The sequence below is a fragment of the Choloepus didactylus genome, chromosome 5 (assembly GCF_015220235.1).
Source record: "Choloepus didactylus isolate mChoDid1 chromosome 5, mChoDid1.pri, whole genome shotgun sequence".
Lineage (NCBI taxonomy): Eukaryota > Metazoa > Chordata > Mammalia > Pilosa > Megalonychidae > Choloepus > Choloepus didactylus.
In genome coordinates, this window is record NC_051311.1 from 47,383,752 (window position 1) to 47,393,642 (window position 9,891).

Below are 9,891 nucleotides of genomic sequence, written 5' to 3' on the forward strand. Positions count from 1 at the left end.
TATTATATATATATATATATATATATATATATATATATATATATATATGCTACTAATCAAAGGATCCATTTTATCATTATTACTTTGTATAATTTTATGTCTTTTAAAGAAGCTGAGAGAAGAAAGAAGAGGAAGTATATATTTAAAACATAATGTTTTATTAACTTTAGTCACTGTTAGTTCTCTTCCTTGGTTCCCATGTATTCAAGTTACCTTTAAGTGCTATTTCCTTATCCCAAAACATCTTTCCCTATCCCACCCATGTCCTTTGTGCTGTCATTGGCACATATATTACATTTCTATAGGCTATACTCCCATCAATACAATTAGGTAAATATGGTGTTACAAAATTACCATTTTTTCTCTTAAGAGAGAAAGAATAAGAAATATGGATTTACACTGTTTCTGATATTTACTGGTGTTATTTGCTTTTTCACATGGATTAAATTACTTTCTGGTGTCACTTTCCATCTGAGAAAGCTGCCTTATTGTTTCTTTAAGGAAGGTCTGCTAGAAAGGAATTTTTTAGTTTTTTCAACTGGGAGCATCTTTATTTTGCTTCCATTTTGAAACATTACTCCCTGGGTATAGGATTCTTGATTGACAGGTTTTATTCTTTCAGATTTTGAATATATCATTCCACTGCCTTCTGCTCTGAGAAGTCAGCCTTTCTTCTTATAGGGTTCCCTTGTAAATGATGAATTGTTTCTCTGTTGCTGCTTCCAAGATTTACTTTTTGTCCTTGACTTTTTTGATTTTCAGCATTTTTTCCTATGAGGTATCTGTGTGTGTATCTCTTTGTGTTTGTTTATCTTTCTTGGAGTGCGTTGTGCTTCTTGGATGTTTAGATTAATGTTTTCCATCAAGTTGGGAAATTTTGAGGCATAATTTCTTTGAATAAGTTTTGCTCCATTTGTCTCTCCCTATCCTTCTGATCCTCCCATTATGCATATATTGGTATGCTTGATTGAATTCCACATTTTCTAATGCTGTATTCATTATTCTTTATTCTTTTTTTCTCCATGTATTGGATTGTTTAATCTCTCTTGACCTATCTTCACATTAGCTAATTATTTCCACTGACAGTTCAAATTTACTGTTTGTTTTTTTTGTTTCTGAATCAGGATTTATTGACTTTAAGATTGCTGATACATCATTTTGTTCCACATTGATAGTTTGCAGTCTCTCTCATTCCGTTTTATTTCTTATCAGAGAAGACAGATTTTTTTTCAGTATTTTTTTTAAAATAAATTCAAAGTTATAGGGACAGTTGCAAAAACAATACTAATCCCATACACAATTCCATCATACCCTGACCCCTCTTCCCCAATAGCTCAATCCACCAACTTTAACCTGCTGTTACATTGCTATTTCTTTCCCTCCCTCCCTCCCTCCCTATCATCCATCATCTATATCTCTGTCTTCTGAACTTATGAAAGCTAGCTGCACACATCCTTGAACATACACTATAATTCACGTATACACTTCCCATGAACAAGAACATTCTTTTATGCAATCCCATTAAGTGCAGCTAAGAAGTACAACAGATTCAACAATGATAAAAAGGTTACATTCTATATTTCCTTTTCCTTTTGTCTCAACTGTGTCCCTTTGAGCCACCTGTCCTCTATCCTCCAATCCCATCCAAGTTCATCCTTGGCATTCAATTGTCATCTATTTAGACTGTCTTTTTTTTTTTTTCAATTGTGGAGAAATATATACAGCCTAAATCTTCCCATTCCACCCCCTCCCTAGCCTTCCATTAGTGGGATTAATCACATTTAGAATGTTGTAATGCTCTTTCCCATCATCCATTACTAGAAATTTCCCATCACCTCAAACAGCAACCCTACACTCCTTTCTTAACTCCCCATTGCCCCTTCCCCCATTTCTCTTAACGCAAACTCTGCTTCTCATCTCGATGGTTATATTCTGACAATTTCTTTGTGTTTACTGTGGGGCTTAAAATTAACCTCTTAAATCCATATCAATCTTGTTTTTCTTTGATACCACCTTCACTTCAATAGGACACATACACTATGTTCCTATACTCCTCCATTCCCCCACCTTTATATAGTTGTCTAAAATTACATATTTTACACTGAGTTCAAAACCACTGATTTGTCATTAGAGTTTGTGTGTTTTATATCATGTAGGAAGTAAATAGTGGAGTTACAGTTCAAAAATTATTGACTTCTATTTGTATTCCATTGTGGTTGGAGAATGTGCTTTGAGTATATTCAATTTTTTTTTTTTTAATTTCTTGAGGCTTGTTTTATGTCCCAGCTTATGGTCCCTTCTGGAGAAAGATCCATGATCACTAGAGAAAAATGAGTGTCCTGGTGATTTGGGATGTAAGGTACTATATATGCCTGTTAAAATTCTCTATATCTCTTTCTCCTTTCTTTGTTTCTCTGTTGGTAGGACTCCCTTTAGAATCTGAAGTAGGGCAGGTCTTTTATTGGCAAAGTCTCTCAGCATTTGTTTGTCTGTGAAAAATTTAAGCTCTCCCTCAAATTTGAAGGAGAGTTTTGCTGGATAAAGTATTCTTGGTTGGAAATTTTTCTCTCTCAGAATTTTAAATATGTCATGCCACTGCCTTCTCGCCTCCATGGTGGCTGCTGAGTAGTCACAACTTTGTCTTACGTTGTTTCCTTTGTATGTGGGGAATTGCTTTTCTCTTGTTGCTTTCAGAACTTGCTCCTTCTCTTCAGCATTTGACAGTCTGCTCAGAATATGTCTTGGAGTGGGTTTATTTGGATTTATTCTATTTGGAGTTCACTGGGCATTTATGCTTTGTGTATTTATATTGTGTAGAAGGTTGGGGAAGTTTTCCCCAACAATTTCTTTGAATACTCTTTCTAGACCTTTACTCTTCTTTTCCCCTTCTGGAACACCAATGAGTCTTAAGTTTGGACATTTTATTTTATCTATCATATCCCCGAGATCCATTTTGATTTTTTTGATTTTTTTTCTCCATTCTTTCTTTTGTTCTTTCATTTTCTGTTCTGTGGATTTCTAGGACACTGAGACATTGTTCAGCTTCCTCTATTTTTGTATTGTGAATATCCAGAGTCTTTTTAATTTGGCCAACAGTTTCTTTTATTTCCATAAGATCTTCTATTTTTTATTTACTCTTGCAATGTCTTCTTTATGCTCTTCTAGGGTCTTCTTTATGTCGCTTATATCCTGGGCCATGGTCTTCATGATGTCCTTTAAATCCTTTGCCATGTTTTCATTCCTCGATTGTAGTTCTTTGATTAATTGTGCGAGGTACTTTGTCTCTTCTGATATCTTGATTTGTGTGTTTGGAGTTGGATTCTCCATATCATCTGATTTTATCATATGCATTAAGATTTTCTGTTGTTTTTGGCCTCTTGGCATTTGCGTTGCTTGATAAGGTTCTTTCAAGTTTTAAAAAAAATACCTATCTAATTTTTCAGAAACAGTTTGATGGCATACACTTTAACTACCCAGCAGATGGCATCTGTGAGTCACCTATACCCCTCAACTCAGTTCTCCACCTTGTCCCCATGATGTCTGGGGAAATGCTTCTTGTGGGGTTCAGTTGGAGAACTCAGTTTGGGTGTGTTGCTGGAGCTGTCTGCCCTGAATGTGGGGTGTGTGTATGGGTGACCAGGGAGGAAGGACAGTTTTAATATTCAAATCCCCCAGGTTCCCGGGGATTCAAGGCCCCCACAAGCATCTAAGCCTTCATTTCATTTCAGCCCCAGACCCTCTCTCCTGCTGTCCCATAAACCACCAGGCTTGGTGTAGTGTCCCTGGGTTCTCCGAGCAGGTCCCCCCATCCAGCCATGATACTCCAGGACCTCTGCTGAGGGAATGCCGTGCTACGTCATCAGTGCATGCCGTCCCTCAAGGGAAGCCCCGGGCCGCCGGGCCGTGCAGGGACGCTTTCAGCCTGATGCAAAGATGGCTCAACGGGGCATCTCCACACCCCCCTCCTCACACAGTTCCTCCTTCCCAGCTCCAGGTCAACTGGTGGGGCTCTGGGCTGTGGTCACGGCCCTGGGCAGGAGTTTATCCAGCCCTCTGGGGAGCCAGCTGCTAGCTGCGGGGTTTCTTTCTGCTTCTGGCTCTCCCCTCCATTCCCCCATCCACAAGGGTATCTGCAGCAGGCTATCTTCCAGGCCAGACACTGAGAGACTGGCCCAGCTCCCTCTTGCTGTGTTTTACTGTGTGGTTCACACTATCACAGCTGCAGCCGCTCCTGCGTTTTTCCCTTTTTTTTTTTTTTTTAAAAAGAGCCTGTCAGTCTCCAAATGCCAAACCCTGGCTTTCCCAGACCTCTGCGCATCTGTGGTTCTTCCAGCCAGCTTACTCACTCGTTTCAGAATGCAGACTCCTGGTTTCACCAAGTATATGGCCTCTGTGGAACTAGAAGACCTCGTCCAGCTGGCACATCACTACAATTGGTATTCTGGGTCAACCTCTGGTTTTTATCCAGTGTTTTTCACAGAGGGGTATTTTCGCCCCGTCTCTCCTAGCCACCATCTTAGTTTCTCTCCTCAAATTTACTGTTGAATCCCTCTTATGAATTATTCCTTTCAGGTATTGCAGTTTTTGATTCCAGAATTTCCATTTGGTACTTTAAAAACTAATTTCTGTTTCTCTATTGATATTCTCTCCTTGATGAGGCATTGTTATCATACCTTCCTTTAGTTTTTTAAGCATTATTCCTTTAATGCCAAATCTTCATTAACTCTGGCATCTGAATGCTCCCACAGGCTTCTGTTGCTTGTATTTTTTAAACCTGTATTTGGATCACACTTAACTACTGTTTCTTGTTTCTTTTCATGCCTCATTGTTTCTTGTTTTTTTTTTTTTTTTTTTTTTAAACTGAACATTTCAAATCAGATTTTGTAGCAACCTGATGAGCTGGGGGTGCTGTTATTTTTGCTTATGGTTTTTGTTTTTCTTTTTGTTTGTTTGTTTTGCATATTTGTCTGAATCAACTATCTCAGTTAAGTAAAGTCTGTTTCCTCCACAGTGTGAAGTCTTTGACTTTGAGGGGGTTTGGGAAAGTCTCTCTGACTATGTCTTTCTTTGATTACACCAGTTGCTCTGCTCCATTAACTGATTGCCAATTGTTCTATTGTTTTCTAAAATGCCCTGGCACATAAATTACTTCACCATCAGATACAAGTAAATTCTGACTCCTTTGCAGGGTTGTTTTTGAGGTTAGTGTTTGAAGGTTTTTGTTTGTTTGTTTGTTTTGGTTTAATCCCAGGAGGGCCTTTCTTACCTTTCTCTTTTCTGGGTTCTTTCTGGTAAACCAGCTGGTTTATATAGTTCTTGAATTTACCAGCCACCCCATAATTGCTGATTACTGAGTCCTCTATTGTTTCTTTAACAAACATTTTTTATTAGAGAATTTGTGGGTTTCCATAACAATCATGCACAAGTTCCTTTGTTCTGGAGAGCACATTTGTGCTAGAACTTACACTGTTTTAAATGAAGACCTTTAATTTGGGGGGAGCTTCAGAGATCTATATTTTATGGTCCATCTCTCCTTCTGGTCACATTTTCCTAGTGAAGTCCCCAGAGCTGTGGTAGAGACAGTGCAACATTTCTCTCTATGTGACTCCCCTGCTGTATACACAGGATGGTGGATGGGGAGTTTCTGGGCTTCTTGACCTGCCTGATCCAGATTGGAACCTCCACCTTACAAATGGACCATAGCTGCAATATTCCCAATGTTTGGTGCCTGAGGTACAAGTCCCACTAACAGAGTGGGAAGAAGAAAGGAACCCTGACCTTTCACTTGTACTCTCTTGGAATTCAGCCTCTGCAATATGTATCTGGGAGATATGAGATTTTTTTTGGTGGGTTCCCCCTTCCTGGAGTAGAGTTTTTCCCTTAATTTGGAGCTGGGGTGAAAGAGAGTACTGTGTTTTGGGCTGCACCCATTTGGAGGAGAGTTTCCAGCACAGTGAGTTGGGTATAAAGAGGGAAAGAGTTAGCCATGATTCAAATTCCATAGTCTCTTGTGTTCTTGTCAAGTTTTAATAGGTTTTCTTGAATATATATTTCTTCATGGTCTGTATGCCCTCAGTATAATTTCCAGAGACATAAAAGTCATTTAAAAATAATTGCCACCAGATTTACTTGCTTTTCTTGTGAGAAGGGCCCACAGAGATCCTCACAGTGCCATTCTGTAAAAGAAGTTCCTTTCAGAGTTTTTCTTAGGTCCATTGATGGTGGTTTTCATCATCTGAATCAGTTTTGTCTCTGGTTCTTCTGCTTTGTCACTTGAAAATGCATTGTTTTTCTCTGTTGTTGTTGTTGGCTTTTTTTTTTTTTTTTTGGCTCATGAATTTTTCCTTATAAAATGCAATACAGAATGGTCTCTCTACATGATCTTGATTTCTTCCTTTTTTTTGACTTCAGTTGTTTGTCCCTCCATGCTATACTCATGTTGGGAGTGGGAGAATTGTATTCATTCAACAAATGTATATTTTGACTCTGAGAAACCCAATCCACATCAGTTGATATTTGAAGTGGTCCTTAAAGTAAGCTCTCATCATGGGAATCTGTAGGTGACTTACTTCCTGTCCAAATGTAAATGAGAACCATCATTGTTGGTAGTGACCCTGTAATGACTGAAATAAGGTAGCAGTGCAATAACTAAGATATTTACAGTTGTCAAAGTAACATTTGAGAGATTTAAGAGAAATAGTAAGTTAAGGACTGTAGAATTTGGTAGATGTTGCTAAATGCCATTGTTGATGAATGAAAATGGCACAGAAAGTCAATGGCACTAATGTTACATTTCTAAGGGAATATGGGACATGATAGACTTACAAATAGTCTATTTGTAATAGCCTGGGCAAAATAACCTACTAGATTTGCCAGTCTTCTGTCTTCAGGCTGATGAAGGTCTCCAATCATATAGTAGAGAAGCTTTATTTTATTGTTCTGAAAATCTCTATGGATTTTTCCTTCCAATAACCAAATAATTCAAGAATTAAAAAAAAATCCTTATACCAATGGATATTTATCTAGTATTAATTTAAATTCATTTTTCTAATACTTACCTGGCAGGGGAGACACCATGATTACGAAGGTGGTTTCCCCAGGGCGAGGCTTATCCATTGCACTCCGGATGTGCTGACCCCTGCGATTTCCCCAAATGTGGGAAACTCGACTGCATAATTTGTGGTAGTGGGGGACTGTGTAAAAAAAAAAAAAAATTCATTTTTCTTTGCATTTCTCTCACACTCAAGGGAAACTGATCAATTGTGTTTTCACAATGGCCACCTTATATATTCAAAGTGTAATATAGTGTTGCCTCATCCAGAAATGATCCCTCAGTGTTCAGTCTAGTCTTAGGGTTCTAATTATGTGTTCTTATAAAACCTTCTGTGTGTCCATCATTCACTTTCTTCCCTGTGTTGTAAATAACTCTTTGCTGTTCTTTCTTTTCATTAGGCTTAGATGTTTGTGAGAATAAGGAGTATCTAACTTTATTTATTTATTTACTCATACCTTTTACAATGTCTGGCAATGGAATCCATTCAATGTTGGTGGAATAAATGAATTTTACAAGGCATAAATTAATGATTGTTGGGTGAACTTCACCTCATTGAAAAACAATCACTTTGTTTTGGTAAATGTTCAATAACTTAATCCCAAGTAGCCCAAGAAAACCTGGTGGATGCACCTAGTAACCAGGCATTGAGAAAAGTAGAGAAACACACCTTGGACACATACATGCACACACTGGGGCTAGTTAATATCTCTTTATCTGAGAACACTTCCTGGTTGCTCTTCTTTGATTGGAAATCCAATGTACTTCCCTTTTATTGAAAGCTCCACTTGTGGCTTCCCAGCCTCTCCCTATTTTCAGAGTTCTTGCAGTTGCCAGTATAGATGGAGAACACTTCCATGATGGTGTATGAGAGCTTCAGGTCAGACAGGGTATGCAGCTACCACTCAGATGCACAGAGAAAGAAATCTTAAGAAACCTGAATTGGATCTTCCCACCTAGCCTTTATTATGCTTCCTCTCAGAAGTACTTATCTGAGCCTTGCCAGGTCCTCAGCACCGTCATATTGCCTTGTGAAGGCCTTTAAGCCTCTGCCTCAGCCACCATATAGATGCCTTGACTGGCCCATTGTGGAAGGTAAGGGCAAAGGGATTGAGAAGGAGTTCAGGACTGAAGTCACCAAGGCTACAATCTTGTTGAATTCCATAGAGTATGCTATCCCGGCCCGCGGGACGATCAACGGAGGCTCCAAATCCTGTGACAGAAGAATGGTATGGGACAAGAGACACAAGGAATGACAGCAAGAAAAGTATCCTGATCAAGCTGCAAATCTTTATTGAGGAGGCAGAGCATATATACTCTAGGAGAGGGGGGAGTGGCTAGCAAGGGCTGGTGGCGGTCTAGGATTGGTGGCTGCTGTTTGCTAGGGTGGATGGCAGATGTAAGGTTAGCACTTTTGGCGCGATCTTTTGGCGCGATCTTTTGGCGCGACCTACTTCCATAAAGAAGGCTGAGGGCAACCCAAGCTGTTGTTGCATCAGCCCTGGCAGCCATGTTGCACGTTTCTGGTATTGCTGAAGGTGGACTTTATGCATGCTACCTTAATCGCCCTCAACAGTATGCTTTTCCAGGTATAACATATAGGAAGACAGTGCCACTGTAGCCAGTGAAAACAAGAGTGAGGTGAGACATATATGTCAAGAAAGCCTTCTGGCAGCCACTGGCAGAGGGATGTGCAGAAAAGTGGTCACAATATAGCCATTGGTATTTAGGGTCACTAGGGTAGAGCTGAGACAAGGCCAATGCCAACATGAAATCCCAGATTTCCATTAGGCTTGTGACTGAGCAGGACATCTGCAGTTTAAGAGCATTGCCAAGTAAGAGGTAGTTAATGACATTGCTATGGAATTAATTGAGATGACCCTTGGAGAAGACACTAGGTACTATTTGTAGGAAATGAGCTTTCCAGGCATTCTTTTCCTGCTGGACACATACAGCCCAACTCATCAAAATGCCATTGTACAGTGGGTTGCAGATGGCCACAAAATGGTCAAGGTCATGCCTTTTGGGGTGAGGAAGGAGGTGGAGCCAATGAAAATTAGAATTAGAGCTGGGCCATCAACCAGTGAAGGAAATGACCTTATGTGGAACCAGCAGGTTTGACTGCATCCTGGGCACATTGGTCATGGTTACCAAGATCTCCAGTATGGAAAAATTTCCCAGGAAGAAATACATGGGAATATATAGATGGGTATCAGCCATGACCATGATGTTGATGACTATGTTTTCCATGAAGGTGAGGAGAAAAGGTATGAGGAATGGCCCATTTAACAGAACCTGCAATTCAATGAAAGAGGAAAAGTCCAAGAGGAGAAATTTGGAAGGGTGGCTCAGATTTGACATGACCCAGGCACTGTGTCCCTGCATGAAAAGCAAAGAAGAGACAAGGATAGAGAAGCAGAGATAGAAAACAGACAACCATAGAGAGTGAAATAGAGATGGACAAGGACAGAAAAAGAAAGGTGAGGAGATAATGGCAATAGACTATCAGCAATTAACAGAAGGACTCAGTTAAAGAGATAAAGATAACAAAAGAGGAATTTGAGAATCATAGAAAAACAGAGTTATGGAATGTATTAGTCAGGGTTCTCTAGGGAAACAGAACCAACAGGAAGTATCTGTAAATATGAGGTTTTATAACAGTCTCTCATGCAACTGTGGGGATGCATAAGTCCAAATTCCACAGAGTAGGCTGTGAGTTGGCAACTCTGATGAAGGTCCTAGATAAACCCCCAGGAAAAGCTTGCTGGCTGAAAAAGAAGTTCTCTCTTCTCCCTTAAGAGCCTTCAACTGATTGGATTAAATCCAAGTAATTGGATTCT

General features: G+C 39.5%; 2 pseudogenes; one reads left to right on the forward strand and one right to left on the reverse strand.

The window, feature by feature from the left end:
• The first annotated feature begins 7,050 nt into the window (after window positions 1-7,050).
• Window positions 7,051-7,238, forward strand: LOC119535658 (annotated as a pseudogene).
• An 832-nt stretch (window positions 7,239-8,070) lies between these two features.
• On the reverse strand, window positions 8,071-9,412 carry LOC119535276 (annotated as a pseudogene).
• Between the last annotated feature and the right edge of the window lie 479 nt (window positions 9,413-9,891).